Genomic DNA, 22,639 nt, shown 5'->3' on the forward strand with positions numbered 1-22,639 from the left:
TCTCTCTCTGTGTGTGTGTGTGTGTGTGTGTGCATGTGTGTGTGTCTGTGTCTGTCTCTCTCTACTTTCTGGTGATCCCTGGCTAATACATCTGGGAGTAACTAAATGTTCGTAAAAAGTCTAAATGAGGAAAACAGCTTCAAACTCCAAATAAGCTAATTTGCTCTTCCTGGTTTCCTCTTCATTATTCCAGCCCTCTGTGCTCCCAACATTCAATCATTCAGGGATATGCACCAAGAATGGAACAGCTGATGCTCTTTTGGAAAGCCGAACAGACTGTCAATACTTAGGGGTTTACTCTTCCAGGGCTTAGCCAAAACCTCAACTGCAGATGTAGTCAGATCCCAAGGGCAGGGACCTGGGCCTGAAGCAAGAGCAGGGCAGGGTGTCTGGAGAGGGGCCACTCCACTGGGTAGTAGGGGAATAAGCCCAGAGTGTCTGTTGACTGATATTTTGATACATGTTTCCCACTCTTTCTTCTAATATTTTCTAATTATAGTCTCAACAACCATCATGGCCACAAATTACCTTTTAATAAAAAGGTTGCAGGTTCACTTGTAGAAAAAGTATCTGGAAGAAAGGCTGCTACCTCTACTCCGTTTCCCTGCTTTCCCCTTGCCTCTCCCCTCCGCCTGTACCTGTACAGTCTCCAGCTGTACCTCTGCCCTCCTGACTCTGCAGGCTTAGGTGGTAAGAAACTTGCCCTTCTTTCTCCTTCCTCACATCTGGTGGGTGGTGGTGCAGTAGCACTCTCCTCCCCTGTTGTGTGGAACCCAGATGTGACCCTCCACCAATGACTACTGGGCTCAGCCACTGAAGCATACTGCCTGACTGGGTTTCACTCTATAAAGCCATCCTGTAGGCCTCTGGCCTTTCTCCACCCTGCCCCATGTTTAGAGAACTAGGCTTCTACTTAAGGTCCATTGCCCCATTGCCCAGTGAGGACCCAAGCCATCCATCCCTGAAGCTCTCCTTGAACCCTCACCCTATGACAGGCCCTCTAATGTCCTTGAACAGACCTCACAGATGCCAGGTACTTGCCAGGTACTTGCTGATCTGGCCTGATGGATTCCCAGTGTCTGCATATTTCTGCAGTTGTAGAGCCTGCAAACTTTTCCAGTCTGATCAAACCTCAAGCTTTTCCAGTCTGATCAAACTTTCAGACCCCAAGCTTTTCCAGTCTGATCAAACCTCTCGCATACACCTGGCTTGTTCCCGATACCATCCTGCCTTCAGGCATACTGTATGGGCCATACCTGAGTCCTTCTCTGGCCTATTTTGCTGCAAGCATGGAGGTGAGTTTGAAATAATTGCCAAAAGGTTCCTGAAGCACTGTACAGTGTTAGAAAAAAAGATCTCAGAGGGGAATTGGGCCCCTGTCTGTGTCCTGCTGGCACATTTCTGGAGAACTAAGAGTTTATCATTCCTGGAAACAGGACTTCAAAGGCTGAGGAGTGAGGTGGCTGGTAAGGGTGGAGGGCAAGGGACCAACAAGTACTGAGCAGCTACACTTGCTGGGAGCTTTAGATGTTTTGATTTTTAAAATTTTCACCATACCCACACAAGGCAATGCACATTACTATTTTATTTTACAGGTGATGAAAGTGAAATTCAGAAAGGTTGAGTAAGCTAGGGTGCTATGGTACCAGGATTCAGATCTGCATTATTCTCTATCTTATATTAGTCCTTTGAGTTCTGTGTTTCTTGAAATGCAAGCTCCTACTTTTCTGGCCATAGGAAATGATATATTGAACATCTTTCCTGGTAAGTGGTAGAAAAATGTTTCTCTTGATGCTTTGAGTTGAAAAAAAGCTCTGACCACACTCTGGAAAGGTACATTTTTAGATACACTAGAAGTTTTAGTAGTACAAAAAACTAGCATTTCAGTTTGACACAGAGGAGACATTTTGTCTCAGCATCACTATAAGGTATAAGAAATAAAACAAGTGTACTGTCTCTACTTTCTTTTTTTTTTCTTTTTTTTAGATGTGTATAAATTAAATTTATTTGGTTTTTCCTTATGAACTAATGGTGTGCTTAAAAATTATTTTAAATTGAATCACATAATTGATCAAAACAACCCAGATATATAACAAATTCTGACAAATAATTATTAAAAATAACAAAGTTATATCTACTTTCTTAACTGGGGGAAGGGAGCACCTTTTATATAGCCTTGTCTCGTGAAATACTCAGCAAACCATCTTCAATCATAAAGCTGGCTTTGTCGCTTTCTCACTGTGCCCTGCTGCCCCCTATGGAGCCTGCCATGATGTGTGGAGGGTGTTCTCATAGGTGCCTGTGCAGGGGCTCGCTGCCAGCGGTAGCAGGTGTAACCGATGCCAAGGCGTCCCCGCACTGGCTGTATATCATCGCAGGTTGTCTGCTCTGAATTGATGAACCCTCAGTGAAGGCAGATGTGCAGGCTTTTTCCAGGCCTTTCCAAAAGAGAAAAAAACAAAGCCTTCTATTTATTAAGGTAAAGTCAAAAAGTGTTTCACCTGAAGACAATGGTTTATGTTGAGCTTGTAATGAATGTGATCCTCTAATTCAGTGGGTTTTTTTAAAAACCTTTCTTAGATTCCATATTCTTTTGAAAAGCTGATAAAAGTGATTCAGCTTTTACTCCAGGAAAAAATAAACATATGTATCTCCAAACAAAATTTTGTATACTTTCAAGGCGTACATGAAGCCCCAGGGGTATGAGGACCCAAACTAACCCCTCCCTCTAGTGTATATATTCGAGTTTTCTTCCATTCATGAGAACACAGTGCCTTCCTGAGCTTATGGTTATATAAAACTCTATATTTACTTTGGCATTCATAAAAATGAAATCTATCTGGGCTCTTCCTTATCAGTTTAGGTCTCTACTGCGGGGATGTGGGAACAGATGTATATGTATGACTGATTCACTTTGTTATAAAGCAGAAACTAATAAAAATAAATAAATAAATAAATAAATAAATAAATAAAAAGTCCAACTACTGTCTGTTCTGCAAATGAAGATATGTTTAATACTAAATATATGTTTAATACTAAAAGTTAAAAAAAAAAAAGAAGAGCCATTGGTCATCCTTTTCAACAACGGAGGCTTAGTTATTTAGGTTCCTCCCAGATGCATTTTGCTATTGTCACTTCCAACTCATTTCTACTCTTGGTCCAGTGGCTGGGGAGTGGGGGGAGAGGGGGAAAGAAGAGTATGTATCAGAATCACTTGGAGGGATATTCAAACGATGCCCTCTCTTGTTCCTCTTCCCAAGACGGGACTCAGAGTTGCAGACTGGCCAGCCATCTTTGTGAGGCCCAGTGGAAACAGGGAGACTTTCTAGTAGAAGGTACAACTCTATCACAATTTGTGCTGCTGACTACAATTCCATGTCCTAAGAGAGGGTAGATGGTTCAGAAGAATCACAGAATCAGAGAATGTTAGAGTTGGGAAGAAACAACATAAAAGTTTTGATTGTGACTGTTAGCAAGAGACACATTGTCCATCCTCATCATTGTTTTTTAAAGGGGTGACATTGTTATTCAGCAAAAACATTTTAATTCATTACAAAAATAACCAGGATGCTTATGGCGGCAGAATCAGGAAGGACCCCACCCCCACCTTGCTTCTGTGTGAGCAGGCACCCCCTCCCACACAGCCCGTGTGACTCAGGGTAAGGCAGCGGCAGGCACAGCTCTGCACAGGAGGCCTGGCCTTAGGGTGGCAGTCTGGACTTGGCTAGCCCTGTCCACGCTGAGCCTCCCCTCCCCACTTTAGACAGCATGCTCAGGTCAGGTTTCCCAACATCAAGCATCCCCCCCTTCCCCACCATTGAGGTCCTCAGCAGGACCAACTGTCCTGGAAACTTTCGTCTACTCAACTGTCCAGGAATATAGTGAAAAACCATACACACACGATGGAAATAAGAGTTGTGCAAAATAATACAAGAGATTGCATTCTAATTTTTCTATTCTATTCTATTCTATTCTATCCTATCCTATCCTATTCTATTCTATTCTATTCTATTCTATTCTATTCCATTCAATTCTCCTCTCCTCTCCTCTAGTACCATACAGTTCCAAGCCATTAAATTAATGAGTTATGACCATAATTCGAAAAACAATTATGCAGGCTAATGGTTTTCAAAGTAAGTTCTTGCAATTCCCTGGTGAGGTGTCTCAGGGCTGCTTGTGGTGAGGGTGAGGGTGAGGAGATGAAGGAGAAGGAGAAGGGAGAGGCAGAGTGAGGTAAACGCCCAGTACCTCACCCCACCCCCAATCACAGGAACTCCATTAAGTCTTTTTAAAAAAATGTATTGGGATTCTGTGTAACATTTTATTTTAAAAACATTGAAAACCACTGACTTAGCCCATTTTACAGATGAGAAATTGAAATCCAAGATTAGGTGACATATTCAAGTCATGCCAGTAGTTAGTGACAGAGCTCTACTCTGATTTTTTTTTTTTTTGGTCCCATCATTCTTTTAATATGTGTGTGTATTTGGTAAAATGTCACATGGTTTAGAAGAACTTATGAAGAAAGTCAAGAATCTCCCACCCTTCTGTCTGCCTCCGTTTTTAGACTTTCATAGCTATTTTCATAACTCACGTAACATGTTTGTCTCCCTCCTCCTTCATTTATCCCTTTTAGATGACCCTATTGACTCCCCAGTATGAAGGATGGGGACTTAGCTCACTCTCCTATCACCCATCTCCTCTTTCCCTCTCCCTCCACCTGTGTTTTCTAGTTAGGTTATTATTTTTAGTTCTACGATTGATTACCTCTGTTATTTTAAGTGAAAATCATAGCCCTCTATTTCTTATCAAACCCTGATCTTCTCACCCCTGTTCTATTGCTTTTTGTAATGTACCACTTCCAGCACCTCTAAAAACAACACCAATACTGAGAAACTTTAGTTGACAGTAAGATGAATGAAAGTGTGATGTGCTTCTTCCAGAAGCTAGAGAAAATTTACACTGTACTATTAGAGATATAAAGTCAATAAGCATAAAGTTTGAAATAGGTGAATCCACAAGAGAATTTCTGTAACACTCACAAACACACACAATTACTATCTGGTCCCTAGGAACAGAGACCAGATATTCTGCCTCTTTCTACCCTCTATCACACCTAGCTTTGTACCTTCTGTTCAATCACAAGCATAAAACTCAAACTAGTGAATGCAAATTTGGACATGCCAGGTCTAGGTTCAAAATAAGAGCTTTCTTCTTTTTTTAAAAAAATTTTTATTATTATTTTAAAAATTTTATTTTTGGCTGCATGGGCCTTCGTCGCTGCTCGCGGGCTTTCTCTAGTTGCGGAGAGCAGGGGCTACTCTTCGTTGCTGTGCGTGGGCTTCTCATTGTGGTGGCTTCTCTTGCTGTGGAGCACCGGCTCTAGGCACACGGGCCCCAGTAGTAGTGGCACATGGGCTCAGTAGTTGTGGCTCGCAGGCTCTAGAGCGCAGGCTCAGTAGCTGTGGTGCGTGGGCTTAGTTGCTCCACGGCACGTGGGATCTTCCCAGACCACGGCTTGAGCCCATGTTCCCGGCATTGGCAGGCAGATTCTTAATCACTAAGCCACCAGGGAAGTCCCAGTATGAGCTTTCTAATAAACAAGCCCTTCAAATATGGATGGGGCTGCCATGTAAACTGGTGAGTTCCCTGTTACTGTAAGTGTCCAAGCACAGGAGAGAGGATCACTGGTCAAGGTTTTTGCAGAAGGGTAAATGGCCTTTAGGTTATTTTCAACCCTGAGATTTTGTGATTCTGTGAAATTAATGATGTGTCTCACAAGGTGAGTGAAGTGTTACCTTGTATCATGTGTTCCCAATGAGGCAGTATCTCCCCCAATAGGACAAAAATTTGTTTAGGGGATGTGTGAAAATATCTCAGATATTACACCCACCAAAGGCCACATAAACAGATATACAATGTATCTGTGGTATGAAAAGTTTATGGCAGGTGGGGATTAGTAACAAGAAGTCTACAAAGTCTGGTGGGTGGATGGGCAGGTAATGGGCAGAGCTGAAAAATACTGAAAAATAGGTTAAGGAACACTGCTAGGCTCCACATTATATTGGTAAGTCCCAGTGTTTGTCATATTCCCTCCCTTGGGAGGTATTCTCTGAACCTCATGCCCTTTTGTCCCTGTGTACAATGATAGCTCTCCTGGTCCCATAGCCTGCTCTGCAAGTCATCTTAAGAGAAGCAGTTTGGGGAGGGATGCTTAGTAGACTTGGATTTGCACCTGTTTCTGGCATTGACTAGTTTGTATGACCATTGATGAATTATGTAATCTCACCAAGTCTGAGTTTCCTTTTCTTTAATGGACATAATGATAGTTCCTTCCACATAGGGTGGCTGGAATGTTTAAATTCTTTAAACTCAAAAGTATGGTTCTAGAACCACTGTCTTAGGCATCACACAGTCGCTTGTTAGAAATGCAGAATCTCAGGCTCCACCCCAGATTTACCGGATCAGGAGCTGCATTTTAACCAAATTCCCAGATGACGTGCAGGCACGTTAAAATTTGAGAAGAATTAGATTAAATAAAATAATGCTTGTAGAAGAGTTTATCCTAATACCTGATGATGAACGTTATAACTGCTAATCTCTTTCTCCCACATACACTATCAGCTCCACATCAGGACTCTGTCCTATTCATCTTTACGGCTCCAGCACCCAAGGCAGTGCCTGGCAGATGTATGTATTGATGCAAAGTCTGTTAGGTGAATAGATGAATGGGAAGCAGAGTGGGAGAAAAGACCATGCTTTCTTGCTGAATATGGCTAGAGATGGTTTTCCTGCTCAGAGCCCTGTTATCTGACTCACAGCTACTTCCCCTCAGTCTGTAAAGAAAGACCTTCTCCACTGGGGACTTTCTTCTTTTCGGTTTTGAGGGCATGCACATTTAATTAAGAAACTTTCATTGAGTGCCTCATTTGTGTAAGTCTTGTGCTGTGTTGAAGAAAACAAAGATGAGTCAGACGTCCCCACCCTCTGCCACTGTATGTGTATTTGTGTATTCTATCACAAATCTCTTGCAATTCACTCATTTCAACCTTATCTTGGCTTGAAAGATAAGGAGAGAACCGAAACATATGGGGTTTGTTGGCACACTGGGGCTGAGTTATGAATACTGTCACAGACACAGGAACCAAAAGATTCAAACAAGGAAAACAAGCTTTAATAAAAGGTTCCAGAATTTAGACACCTTTTTCTCCCCCCTGCCACCGTCAATGAACCCCTATTCCTCCAAAATGACCTTTCCTGCTGCAAATACCCTTCAGGTTCTAGGAAATATATCCTCAAAGTCACATTCCTTTTTTGTCAGTTTGGATGATCCAACACATTTGCTGCTTTTGTATTTGCCGCTTGCAGATAATTCTTTCTTAGAATAGGTAAGCCATCTGTTGACAAGCTATCAACATAGTTAGCCCTTTGTGCAAACTATTCACCTCCTTCGTTACAGGACCCACTGGAGTGGGAGAAAACAAGCTTTCTTGCCCTCCCTCTCATTCCCTGTTTGAAGTCTCGCATCACTGGAAACCATCCAATTTTTTTCTTCTGTAAGAAAGAACGTTCTCTCTTGACTAATCTATTTGAAGTCATGTTTTCTCCTCAGCTATAGAGTTGCATCAAAATGTTACTGTTTATTAAGTATGATTGATTCCCTTTCTGGGGGCATTTTAGATCTCACTGGGAGATTAGGGAGGGGCTGGGACAACTCTTGGAGAGAAACATGGAAACAGATACCTGGATGCCCTGATAAAGGGCCACGATAGTTCAGGGCAGTGGTGATTCAGGGTGCCAGCGAGATTCACTTTGTGGTTCTGTAACACCTTTCATCTAGGAAGCTGAGGGCTTTCCACATATGAGGTCAATTGCTAAGGGCAAGTATTATGAGTGTTATTCTTTGTACTTGGAGATAGCACAGAGGATGGTGTTACTGCCCAGGTGCACACAGTGGCTTAGAGCTCCTGGGAGGCCCTGTAACCTCGCCTCTGAGTCTGCCTCCTGCATGGTGGAGAGATGTGGATTTGGGAATCGGTTCAGCTTACGACTGGAATCTACACCTGGATGTCCCATAAGCTCCCAATTCAAGTGTGCCAAGCACTCTGTTCCTTCTCCAGATTCACTCTCTTGGTTGCTAGCATCACAATACATTCAACTGCTGAAGTCACCTGGATTTTTAGCATCTAGTACAGTACCCAGCATATTTGGGGTCTGTTCACAATATCTTCCCTCTCCTCCCATTTATACCTTCCTACAAAAATTTTTTGATGCTCATCCTTAACAAGATTCTATAAGCATAGTAGCTTAGATCACTCAACTCCATTGATAAATGTGCAATTACGCCTTACCAACATCGTAAGTCCACAAATGAACAACATAATTTTGAAATCTATACAAATAGGGACACAATATGAAATATTAAAGTTTTATTGTATAGAGTAAAACAAACCTCCAAATGAAATAGTAAAATGCTATCCCTATAGACAGACACTATAATTTTTGTGACCTTTCTGTACTGTTGCTTAAATCTAAAGAATTTATGAGGTCAAGTCAGCACTCAAGACTGGCATTGCCCAATAGAATTTTCTGTGATGAAGAAGATGTCCTACAAATCCAAATCATCCAAGCCACACGTGGCTACTGAGCATTTGAGACTTGGCTAGTACTGCTAAGGAATTGATTTTATTTATTTTAATCAATTTAAATTTAAATGACTACATGTGGCTAGTGGCTACCATAATTAGCAGGGCAGCTCTAGAAAACCAAGCAACTCTAGATAACATAGGTGAATACTAACAACCAACTCTGAGAAAGTCATGGAAATTTTTTTCCCTCACTTTGCCTGTAAGAATCCCCATGACCCCAAACTATCACATTTTGTAGACCGTGAGGCACCATTAATTTCAAAATGCATTATTATTTTATGTACTATGAAGAAAAAAATGCTGTCAGTTATCATTGTAAGATCCATTGATTGTCAGATACATTCTAATTTCAGAGATTTAAAAATCCTGGGAAAAATTAATTGCAGAACCAATGAAAAATGGTACCTTAGTTATTCTGATACTTTCTGAGAAATTTCTTGGATGATTTTCAAATGTCAAAAATTATTTTTCTATTAACTTCGAGTATAATTTAGATCACTATTATAGAGAGAAAAGACTGGGCAGTATCATTTCTAGCTCAGTTTAATTTTTAGGGTCAAAATATCTGGCAGTAGGAATTGAAATAATAACCAAAAACATTAACAGATTGTTCCTAAAATGTTAATTCATTCATTTCAAGAAATGACATATGTGTGTTAATATTATGGGTGGGGCTTGTGTCGGCACATTATTTTTTCACTTATTTCTCCCCAACACTTTTTCATTTACTTTCTCTGTTTCCTTTCTTCAGTATACTGTACACCTTGTCTAAGTGCTAGAGTGTATGGTATGGTTAATGTAGATTTCAGCTAACCTCAGAACTATGTGATTATATATTATTTTCCTTGTGACATTACGGTATCATCTTTAAAGTTTCCTAAGTCTTCATCTTTTAGCTCAAGGCAGTTTGAGGGGAATTCTTTTTTTTTTTTTTTGCGGTACGCGGGCCTCTCACTGTTGTGGCCTTTCCCGTTGCGGAGCCCAGGCTCCGGACACGCAGGCTCAGCGGCCATGGCTCATGGGCCCAGCCTGTCCACGGCATGTGGGATCTTCCCGGACCGGGGCACAAACCCATGTCCCCTGCATCGGCAGGCAGACTCTCAACTACTGCGCCACCAGGGAAGCCCTGAGAGGAATTCTTATATTTATCTAACCTTGCTCTCTAACGTCTGTCAAGACCCTCTGTGGTTCCACCTTCCATTTTAGAGACATCTTAAAACCAAGGCACAAATCTGGTTTCCATCACTAGAACCATCTCTAACTTTGAAGTGATTTAAACCCAAATGGCATGTCTTTTAATATTTAGAGCATTAAGCCCTAATCCATCCTGTTTAATGCTTTCACTGTATTTCTTAAGATGCAAAGAAAATGCCCCATCCTTCACCCAGCTGCAACAAATTAATATGTAATTTCAATCAAATAAAATCATTTTCTCCTGAAATTCACTCCATATTCTCCAATGCCTTGGACTTTAATAAAATCGTTAAAATGTGTGTGAGGTTTAAAAAAATAGCTAGGCTTTTGAATTCAAGCTGACCCATGACATCTTTAGGTGGCGTTTTAAAACTCCTGGTCAACCCAAGTATTCTTTCATCTAACAGAAAATTAAACTTTAAAGCAGCATAGTGTTTGGGAATGATTACTTAAATCTAAGAATAAGGTGCAAGTGATAGAAAGGGGCCACCAATCAGGCCAAATGGGAAACACTCTAAATATGAGTCATAGTGCTTTTAAAAACATAATTTGAAGAAGGGAAACAAGACAAAACAAAACAACAGAGTTTGGAATCCTTTATTATAAAGGCAAAGAGCCAGTTCTTCACCCACTCTGACAGGAGCGGTGACCCTGAAAAAAGCCCAGAAGCCTACAGTACGTCTACACACACACACACACACACACACACACACACACACACACACACACACACACACACACGTTAAGTGCTGTTAATAGCATCAGTTGTCATCATTACCCCGCACCTGACGAGGCGTCTTGAAATCCTCAGTGGTGCTGGTCCCTGCAAACGACCTTAGCAATCCACAGGCAGCCTATTTTACTCCCTCCAAAAGAGGGGATGCCTGGCATATGCTAAGTAACCCCCTGTTTTGTTCTATAATTAACAGAACCATAGTAAATTTCACTTGCAAGTACCTCAGGAAGAAAGACAATTTTGAAGTAATTTCTCCCCCCTGTACCTTAGCGTTTTCTTGTAGGAAAGCAGTGCTGTGTTATATCTTGCCTTTTCCTTCGAAGGTAGTAAGTGCTAATTACACCCCTTGGGTACACGTTGGCTGCTGTGTTAAACACATCTAGAGTTGTTTTCTTATTACCATGAAAAAAATATTTGACATGAAAAACGACCTGGGAAGGCTCTGAGGGGCATTGGAATAAACCTCCATAATTTACAGGCTAAGCAGTTCAAGGAGGTTGAAAGATGGGATTGTGCTCAGAAGGAGATGCAGTAAAGTCCCTATTGTGCGAGCTTGTTTAAATGAGGAGGTGAAATCAATATGATGTAAAGAAAAATGGCCCTGGAAGTAAGTATGTGTGTGTGTGTGTAGGGGAGATGGGGCCCCCGTGCCTTCCCGATCCACACTTCTCCAGCTCCTATGACAATGAAAGCACATTCCTCTGTGTTGCTACTTCTGAAGTGGGTTACGTTTTCAGTCCACTCACTCAGGTGTATAGAAATAAACCTCATCATTTTTCTATAACCTGACTAAAGTTTAATCTCAATAACTCAGCCCCTTTCCCTGGGTGGTCTTTGGGGGTATTGCTGTGCTGGCCGCTGAAGGTTACTTGGTCTTTGTCAGCCATGCCCTCGGGCATCCAGGCTGGTGTCCTTGTTCCCTTCCAGCTCGCGGTGGTCATGCAGGTCACTGCTGCAGCTCCCGGGCTATGTCTGCACTGCTGTCACGCACCTGAGAGATATTCTCAGACTGTCTTGGGTGCTCCCACTTAGCTACCCCTGCAGACCTTTCCTTTGCTGCCCATCAGGCTGGCCTAGGAAAATTCTGGGTTACACCTGGGAAAGGAATGCATGGAGCCTCAGAGCCTGTCTGGAGCTGGTAGCATTGCCATGTGCCTCAACTCGAGTCCTAAACCGCAAAATCTGGGCTCAGGAAAGCGGCACAAGGTGGAACATGGATGGGCGCAGGATTCAGGGCCTCTTTCTTAGGAATAGAATTGTTTTAACTTCCCTACAGCACCCATCTCTGTTGCTCCCTCCAAAACCCCCTCCCCCCGCCAGCTTTACTTTGAGATCATTATGCATTCTAAATCTTTTGTCTTGTGCCCTGAGTTTACTCAGGACATAGGTTTATACAGTTTAAAAAACAAAGCATCTGAAACTCAAAAGGTTTGGCTTTTGGCTGAATCTTCTCATCCCTGAAGGAATAAATGCTGCTCTCACCCAATGTGTGAAAAAGAGTGAGGGGTACTAGGAAACAAAGGGGGTTGGTAATAGAATCAGTAAAAATCCCCAAATGTTGTCCCATCACATTTAAAAAAATCATATCCCTTCCTCCCTACACAGAGTTGAATTCATTGAAGGCAAAACCCAGCATATGTAGCCCGGACATATGTTCATCTGTGGAGAGAAAACATTTTGACTCAGTAGTTCTGAGCAGACTCAGCTGTTTGCCCCTCCACTCACAGACGGCAACTTCCCTTTTCTAAGAACATAATCACCAAGCCCTCTTTGTTCAAATCTCTGCTTGCACTATATTTTCCATGGAGTCTTTCTGGACTGAACTCACCCGGTTTCACCCCAGGAAACTCACCTGTCCCTCATACTGCTTGCCTTCCGCCCCTGGGGACAAGTGTCGTGCTGTATCTGTGTCCCTTTGTTCTCATGTGAGCAAAAGCTTCTGTTTGGGGACCTGGGATACTAACACTGACATGTGCATTGTACTTTACAGTTTATAAGCCTCTTGTGCCTGGACAGCAATCTCACAGGACAATGGCCCTGTGAAGCAAGGATCATTATTTTTATTTTATTTTATTTTTTTGCAGTACGCAGGCCTCTCACTGTTGTGGCCTCTCACATTGCGGAGCACAGGCTCCGGACGCGCAGGCTTAGCAGCCATGGCTCACGGGCCCAGCCACTCCGCGGCATATGGGATCCTCCCAGACCGGGGCACGAACCTGCATCCCCTGCATCGGCAGGTGGACTCTCAACCACTGTGCCACCAGGGAAGCCCAGGATATATGGATTTTATTCTGGGTGCCATGGGAAGCCAAAGACGGGTTTTTAACAGAGAGGAGTGTCTCGTGGCTGCCCTGTGGAGAACGGGCTGAGACAGGGGCACCCGTTGGTGTGAGCAATCATTTAGCAGGCCATTGCAGGAGTCCAGGCGACTCAAAAGGTAAAAGGTTTGAAAGCTGTAAAGAGCTGCTTTTATCATTATGTATGTATTTATCTGTCAGGGTCTTGGGCAGGAAAGAGATTGCACAATCAAATGGGGTAATTTGACCAGTGTTTCATAAAGGGACTACTTCTGAAGGTGCGGCAGGAGCTGGGGAAATGAATACGGCGCTGTACCCTGGCGGCTGGTCCCGCCACGAGGACTGAAGGGGCAGGCGAGGGAACGGTTATAGAAACTCAGAGGCACCGCCGGACAGGAACTGTGGCCTTCAGCGGAGGGATTCAGCCAACGCCCACCGCTCTGAGGCGATAAACATCCCAAGCTGGGACTTCCCCGGTGGTCCAGTGGTTAGCACTCCACGTTTTCACTGCCAGTGACGCGGGTTCGGTCCCTGGTCGGGGAAGTAAGAAGCCACGAGCCCTGCGGGGTGGCCAAAAAACAAGCAAACAAATAAACATCCCAACCTTACTATCCGCTCGCCCTCTAGCATCTGGCAGTGTTCTCCACCTGGCTTTACCCAACCAGCCATCGGGAAAGGAGGAGGCTGTCAATGCAGTCCACGAGGGCAGGCTCCCGGGTCATAGAGCCAGGTGGAGGAGGGTAGAGAGTGGATCTCAGGGGCAAACAAAGTCTTGCAACACCATATGGATCACGCATTTTTTTCCTCTCATCTCACACTCCTTACCCCGCCACCACCGATGAAATGATAAAGTCTTTGTAGGTGGAGATTATTTTCTCTTTCTTAATGCATTACTATGTCTGGTGATAGTACTCATCTTCGGAACAATAGGAAATTTTTCCTTTGATTTTTCTTCTTTTCAAGTATAATCATATTTAGTTTAATAGAATCCTGTGAAAATCTATTTTTCACAAAACCACCAAGCCCCTGGCAAGGGTACAAAGAACTTCTTATGAGGTGGGAGATTGGTTCCTCTACTCTTCGGATTTCCACTGGAGGTTGATCCACTAGAGCAGCCCCTGTGCCCCTTGCTCACCTCTCCTTGTGTAGGATGGGCCCCCAACCTGATGCTGGACCACAGCCTTAGATCCATGACTCACAAGTGGATAGAACTAATTTATTAAAAGGCTGAGAGCGTGAGAGATTTGGTTTCTTCCACTCCTTTGTCCTGGACCAGGCCAAGGCTGCAACCCTGAGTAAGTACATCTGCCCTATAGTCCCAAGCCTTGCCTCTGGCTTGGGTTTTAACATCCAGGTGGGTGAAAGGGGACCCAGAGCTAAGAGCTTAAGTTAGCCTATTTGATTACATTTCTTAGTTCTGTCCTCTGATGCAGTCCTTGTGGTAGTAGAGCTGACATTTCTATCTTCACTGATTCCTGAGTCTATCTTCTAAGTTAGTTCTAAACCTGAGTGGGGAAGGGGGATATTTTTAATAGGACCCTGTATAACCTCAGCACTGGGCCCTGCTAGCCAGGAAGAGGAAGTAGCACTGTGGCAGGTCCAGATCTCTTGCAGATGACATGGAGAGAGCTCAGGGGCTGGCTGAGACCTCAGGCTCTTGGAGATGGGAGGCATTACTTGGAGATATTCAATATGTAATATCTGGGCTGTAAAATGTCAGTCCCTATGGCTTGGAGGAGTGTTGGGAGTTTGGGCTTATAAGTCAGACAGACCAGTGCTTGAATTTTGGCTTTCACGAGCTATAGCTGTGGGTCTTTGGCAAGTTTCCTTAAGCTCTTTGGACCTTATCTCACCTGTAAAATGGGAATAATTACTACTATCTATGTTAGAGAGCTGTGTTAGGATTAAGGATGACAATGTCTGTGAAGTTCCTGGAACATAATAATAGCTCAATCAATTTTAGCTCTTAATTTTTATTATTGTCATAATTTAAGTAATTTTCCTAAAACAGGCATGAGTACCCCTCAAAATGCTAAAGGGCCCAGTATTTTCTCTCCCTTCGCCTAAAGTCCAGGGTAGTAAGAAGTTCTCTGACACAGTGAAAGAATGTTCTGGAATATGTACCTAAGGCTTCTAGTACTTTTACCTCTGATAATGAGATCTCTGACCACAAGGTCAAATAATTGAAATACATCTCCTTTGTTACTAGAGGAGTTACTGGAATCCAAATACTCTCTATTGTGCTACTCAACTTGATATATGCAAATAATAGCTTCTATGATTTCCACATGTATATGTCTCAGATGGAACTTTGAACAAAGCTTCTACACTTTGTTTAATTTAGCTGCTCTCTCAATTATGTGTCTTGTTATGCCTAGATTTGCACCTAGGTATAAATAATTGAGAGTTGATTCTACTGCGGGGTTTGATCTACATATTTGGAAACTTAACCTTTTTGTAAAATTTTACTTTTACACAGTTACTTTTACTAACATTTGGTAAAAGTTACCAAACTGTTTGTGAAATGATTAGAAAGCAACTCTGTAGAACCAAGGATGAAAGTGAGAGCAAAATCATTTATTTAGTTGTTTTATCAGTTATAAGCAAGATTTCCTTCTATTCAATAGAAAAGTGATTGCAGTTTATAATCTGTGTGCTGATGGAGGAAAGGTTAATGGAAATTTTAATGAAAACTAAATGGTAAATAACAGTTTTGGGTGTCTGAGGAGTTAATGTTCCCCAGATTGTACTTACTGAGCTTCTGAAATTTCAAAACAAGAGGATGGTTAGAAAAAACCTGTAAAACATAATTATGCTAAATGAAGGGCATTCACTATTTGATTCCAGCACAGTGGATTTTTCTTGAAACGACAAGAAAGACCTTACAGAACACAAAGTCAGAAACAAGACATATAGGAGAATAAATGAATGAGTTATGTTAGGTGGGAAACATAATTGGCAACTGAACCATCCTTTTTATTGGTCCTATAAAGGCCTGGTCTTTGCCCACTAGAAATATGGATACTTTTGTCTTTTGAAAAGTTTCCTTTTCTTTTATCAATCTCCAGGCTCATAGAGCCTAGACAAGTGATTTACACAGAGTAGCCATCAAGTAAATATTTGTTAGTTTGGTAGATCCAAGCATGTTCTTGGAGAGGCTCATATTTCACTACTAGAGAAGTAAGAATGGTATTTGAAGGTAGGTCAGACTTGACCTGCTCATGTGCTATTAGCTAGAGTTTCACTTTTTATATAGTTAGTCAATTAACACAGTGATTCAATATATGTATTTGGATGTCTCGCTTGTTCCCAGTTCTTTTGGAATCACACAGAATTCCAAAGAAGCTTCAGAGTGATACTGGAGAATTTGCTTCACTGGCTACCTTTGGGGTCAATCAGTACCTAAAGAAGATGACTAGGAAGTCATTAAAAGTGTTACCTAAAATATGCTTGGTTAAATTTTACCAATTATCTATGGAAGGCTTTTCTTTTTGTATTTGGTGGACTCCTAGTCAGTCTTCAAGATTCAGTGGAAATATCTCCGTTCTGAAGTTCTACCAAAGTCTCCCCAAAGCAAAGTTTTATACATATATATATATATATATATATATGGTGCCATTATTATCTGCTTAGACACCGTCATATTGTTTTGAAATTGTTTGTCATTTAACTCAAGCTCCTTGATATTCACCTTGATACTAGCAATTGCTGGTCCTTGGTTTCATGCGTGGTAGCCAGTCAGGAATCCGTCAGTCCCTGGCAGGTGCTCTGTAAGGATTAGCCAAATAAGTGAATGACAATATAGATGCAAACTCAATTCTCCTTAAAGATGCAGTGTACTTATACAATGCTCTACTGTGCGCATCTGAGAAATACTTTACTGGAATGAACGGCTGCCTCCTGAGTTCTGTTTGGAAAACCATACCTAAGTGACTTTTCCAGTTTTACAGGCTCAGGTATGTTAATAAGCACTAATTTCCTTCAGCTGTGGGGGGACCTGGACTGTCCGGAGGCGTGGAGCCTAATAAACTGCCCCCTCCCCCCAAACTGGGCATCTGAATTTAGGAAGCAAAAAATGGAGCCATACCATTTATGCACCTCAGTCCTGGAACTCCAGCCACCTCTTTTCAGGTAGTTTAAGATTCTAACTAGAAAATACATTTGCTCACTTCTTGCTCTGTATACACATCTCCATTAAAAGCACTTACCCTGCAGTTAGTTATTTGCCTCTGGGTCTTTAGGCCAGACAAGACTGTGAAATACTTGTGGGCAAGGCCCTTGCCTCATTTATTTTTATTTTTCTAGAGTCTGATGCAAAGTTTGATATATAGTATATAATCAAGAAACAGTTTTTGATGGAAATGAACAAGGGCAAAGAGATTGAGAATAACTCCCTTTCTTTGTCCACTAACCTCAGCTGTGTTTTCTATACTCACCTAGAATTTGCAATTCTGGATCTGAGTCTCTCATCCAGAGTTAGTCACTTTTAAAGACAAACATTTAAAGTCCCACAAAAAACCATTCAGTCTTTTGATAAATATTTACTGAGTGCTTAGTACGTGCCAGTTGCTTTGAATACAAATATGGATGAGACATGGCCCTGACCTCAATGAGCTCACCGTATCATTAAAGAGCAAATAATAGCAGTTATTAGTTAATGGTCATCCAAGCTAATGGTTTTACTCAGAATTCAGCTATCACTAAGCTCTTGGGCACTCTGAGAAATTACTGGGATGGAACATATATTTGTGTAAACCGTGACTTAAAGGGAATAAAATGCCATAACCTTTTCCCATAATGGAATTGTTTTCCAGAAAAAGTGTCAAGTCTCAGAGTTATGAATATTGAAAGTTTTACCAATACAAACACTTTGGGAAACAAAAGGAAATAGGAAATGTATAGTGTTTAGTGTTACCCAGGTTTAAAAAGAATTTTTTTTTACAACCAAATGTCAGGTTGGCAGATCAGTGGCAACAAATAAGGGCTTTTCAAGTACTTTTTAACAAATCGCAACACATATGGAAGAGAGTTTGTATTTAAAAAAAAAACTTTCTAAACACAGAGGATCTCTGGGAAGACTGCTGATAACATCATATTGTAGAGTCGATTGTATTCTCAGAAGGGAGACTGTAATTGCCTTAATGATGGAAGAGAGAAGAATGTACCAGCCAGAATGTTGGTACCAGAAGTGAGTGACAATTTTCCCACTTATAATGTTAGCACACGTCACTTTGAATAGTGGAGTTACATTTTAACAAGTGTTGTGTTCTAAAGACGGCACATAAGGTAAACATTTCATCAGCATTATTCTTGGAAATTCCTTAGAGAGACGCCTACTGTTGGAGACCACAATGGCTTTTTGTAGTGTGTCAGTTTTGCTAAATTGGAACTCCTTTTCCTAGAATTCCCTTCCACGTCCGGTTCTGGGTTAGGGTTGGCCATGAGAAAAGTTTGCATGTGATTTGAAAGGCAGAAGGGAAATGGCAGCCATGATGCTTGTAAAGGTGAGCTGAGGCTCTGGTTGCTGAAGTAGCTTATGCTTGTTATGGCTTATCTACTTCTTACCTTGTTGGCAGTGGGGCTGCAGCTGGGCCTCTGGCCCCATCAGCTCCAGCCAGATCTTCTCCTTTAGCTTCTCTAAGTCCTGGACCAAGTGTGTGTGTAGCTCCATAGTGAAAGTCACCAGCTACTTCTACAGATGACCAGCCTTATCAAGTCTGGAGGTGATAAGAGGTTCCATTTTGTTCTTTGGGTTCCAGTTTGCCCTTGTGGGTTCCAGTTTGTCCTTAACCTCCCCCACTTCACATCCAGCTTTTCTTCTTACCGCAGTCTTGCTGACCTACAGCAACTTTATGCCCACTACCCGATGCCTGGGTAACAGCTTTCCATAAACTTTTTTCCATAAACTGGGTAACCAACTTCCATAATTGTATAAGGTCTAATCCTTATATTCCTTATTCTGTCTCACTCACAGTGCTTCTGCTTACCTGTGTGAGTCCTATCCAATACAGAGACTAACATACATCTTTTAATTAATCCACTGATAGTATTTCCCTCTTTCTTCCCATCCTATCCTCAGCCTCCATCCCATCGGGTACCTGATGAAGTAGTTGGCTTGAGTTTAAGAACCATGTTGTTCAAAACATACATATCTTTAAACCCTAGATTCATATTCAGTGCAGTCAGATGCACACACAGTGAGAGACACTTACAAGCTAAGGGAAAACCAGATTCATGTTGCCCCTCTCGATCTCACTACAGAGTATGGTTCACTGAGCAGGAATAGCATACAAAATCAGCCATACCGGGCTTCCCTGGTGGCGCAGTGGTTGAGAGTCCGCCTGCCGATGCAGGGGACACGGGTTCATGCCCCGGTCTGGGAAGATCCCACATGCCACAGAGCGGCTGGGCCTGTGAGCCATGGCTGCTGAGCCTGCGCGTCCGGAGCCTGTGCTCCGCAACGGGAGAGGCCACAACAGTGAGAGGCCCACATACCGCCAAAAAAAAAAAAAAAAAAAAAATCAGCCATACCTATTTAAGTTGTTTCTCCTTTCCTTTATCTATGTGGTTTCCTTTATCTATGTGGTTTCCTTTATCACATGTGGGTGAACTTCAGAAAGTTAAATGCACATATAAGGCAACTCCACTGTAAGCACGCTGGCTTCTGCATCAGACATTTTCTTCATTTTGTTTCTAGTTTTAGTATTGATGACTTTTTTTGCCCTCAGTTATTTCACCCCTGGGCACCCTTGCTCCATAGAAAACTGCATTCCACTCTTTTCCTCTCCTTCCCCTCAGTCTCCTCAGCTCCCCACCTTCAGCTTTAATCTTGTTTTTTGCTCAACATCTACAATTTGAGATTTGCGTGATTGCTACTTCAAAGTTGGAAAATGAGCAAATTATAGCTGTGGATTTTGTTACTGAAGTGAAACGAGCGTGCCCAGGCCATTTGAAAATTTCATGGGAAACCCTCACAATCCTAAAAGGATTATCGGAGGATCATGATTTATCCCATTGTTTAGTAAGAAGAGCAAACTTTCTTGGGAAGCAGATGCTATTTCAGTGTTGTCACTTCAGAGTTGTGTAAATCTTATACTGGGCTGTGAGTTTTAATTAATGAACTGCTTACATTCAGGTTGGATTTCTTGATTTATTGAGATTTTGTTTCACCTACATTTCACTTAACTAAACCCGTAAGCTTCAAGCTTGATTTACTGTCTCGTTTCAGCTGAAAGCACACTTCCCTTACAATATTTATAACTTTCTTAATAGGATAGTTATTGAAAAACAAGCCTTTGTTCACTATGATGATATTGGAAAATTGTAAAAATTCAAAATAATTTCATCTCCTCACTTCCCTGTCTGAAAGCCCACAGAGATTCCCCACTGCCTAGAAGAGAGAGTCTCAAATTTTTTTCACCTGATATATGTGCCAGCAATTTCCACTTGGCAGACAAACTCCCACAGAGCCTCTCGTCCCAAGGAGGCATACTCTCGAGATTATGTTTGTAACCCATATCCCCCTGGCCTCACCAGTGCAAATGAGGTCAGGATTTAACCTAGTGTCTCCTGATTGATGGTCTCCACCTGCCTTGAGAACAGGATGCCCTTCTCAGGTTCCTTCTAATTTCTTCCAGGGAGTCTTCGGGAGTGTTTACATGGGCTCCCAGCCCTCTGCTTGTCCTCAGCTGTTCCTCAGTTGCAGCCCATTGATCCCTGTGCTGGACATGCACTGATGCTGCCCCTGCCATGTTGACTTCAAGGTGAGTTACTCCTTTATTACCGGACTAAGCACAGACACAGACCTTTCCCTTAATTCTTCTCAGCCATACTGAAACCAGGGTTTTTTGTTTGTTTGTTGCGGTACGCGGGCCTCTCACTGCTGTGGCCTCTCCCGTTGCGGAGCACAGGCTCCGGACGCGCAGGCTCAGCGGCCATGGCTCACAGGCCTAGCCGCTCCGCGGCACGTGGGATCCTCCCGGACCGGGGCACGAACCCGTGTCCCCTGCACCGGCAGGCGGACTCTCAACCACTGCGCCACCAGGGGAGCCCTGAAACCAGGTTTTGATGTCAACCAAAACTTTACTGGAAGCTCAGGAAACAGAGGAAATTACAGAAGAGAAACTTACAACTGGCTATTAAATATGGAGGCTCTTGGAGCCATCCATTGCAGCCCACCATCATTTTGGTGTGTCTTACTTAATGATTCCTTGGCTATAGGGTTTCCTCTCCAACTAGCTGCCAGCTAGCAACCCTGCTGAGGATGCCAGCCACCCTCACCCCCATGCAAGCAGTCTGGATATTTGGGGCTCTATGTCTGAGAGAGTAAAGCTCAAAGGAGGAGTTTCCCCCTCATCTCCAGCTTAAGGTCTGCGTTCCCAGTTGTTACTCTCAGTCCTTGGATCTGCCTCTTTCCAGGGCGACTGTGAGTGGGAAGGTCCTCTGCCGACAGGAGAGACCTCATTTCCTATCCACAGCTGGGTCTTGCCTTCAAGGAAACCATAGCAGAACCCAGCTGTTCAGCTTTGTGCAAAGGATAGACAAATGTAGGAGGGTCATTTCCTTATATTTCTCTCTTCTGAATCATAAAGGAAAGGACAGTTTCTTCTTTTCTAATTTCTCAAAATTTGGGTTGAGTAGTTTTAAATAACACCAGGTAAGTTGAATTTTGCCAAATCTAGTCAAGCTTCTCCTTATGCTTTTCCAAGTATGAAGTAAAAATCGTGCCTGCATGTTCTTCCTGTGGTCTCAGTTTCTCATGTTCTAGAAACAGCTCCTCAGTTAGAAACCCACATGTCACTCACTATAAGACAAGCAGCTTCTTCCTTATTTTATTTTTAAAAAACTTTTATTGAAATATAGTTGATTTACAATGTTGTGTTAGTTTCAGGTGTGCAGCAAAGTGATTCAGTTATACATATGTATACACATATAAATAAATATCCTTTTTTAGATTCTTTTCCATTATAGGTTATTACAAGATATTGAGTATAATTCCCTGTGTCCTACAGTAGGTCCTTATTGGTTATCTATTTTATATATATAGTAGTGTGTATATGTTAATTCCAGGCTCCTAATTTATTCCCCCCCTTTCCCCTTTGGTAACCATAAGTTTGTTTTCTGTGTCTGTGAGTCTATTTCTGTTTTGTAAATAAGTTCATTTTTATCAATTTTTTAGATTCCACATATAAGCAATATCATATGATATTTGTCTCTGTCTGACTTACTTCACTTACTATGATAATCTCTAGGTCCATTTATGTTGCTGCAAATGGCATTATTTCATCCTTTTTTATGGCTGAGTAATATTCCATTGTGTATATATACCACATCTTCTTTATCCATTCATCTGTCGATGGACATTTAAGTTGCTTCCATGTCTTGGCTATTGTAAACAGTGCAAGCAGCTTCTTCTTTGGATAGCAAGATGCAATCTAGACCCATACTTAGAAGGAAACCCATCTCCAGAGGAAATAATTTGCAGAATATAAATCTACTTTAAACATATAAAGTATTTTACTTTAGACCCACAGCTTCTCAAACTGTGCATGTCATTTTCATAATAAAATAGCTCATTGATGTGTCAGTCAGTACAGACTAGGTTATGCTGCAATAACAGATAATCCTCAAACATTAAGTGACTTAAAGATTTATTTCTCAGTTATGCTACATATCTGCCTGAGGTTGGCATGGAGACTTTGTTTTTGTAATTACTCAGAGACCCTGGAGGGAGTAGTTTTCTTCTCAAACTTTACCAGCCTCTC

Source organism: Mesoplodon densirostris, chromosome 11 (genome assembly GCF_025265405.1).
Source record: "Mesoplodon densirostris isolate mMesDen1 chromosome 11, mMesDen1 primary haplotype, whole genome shotgun sequence".
NCBI lineage: Eukaryota > Metazoa > Chordata > Mammalia > Artiodactyla > Ziphiidae > Mesoplodon > Mesoplodon densirostris.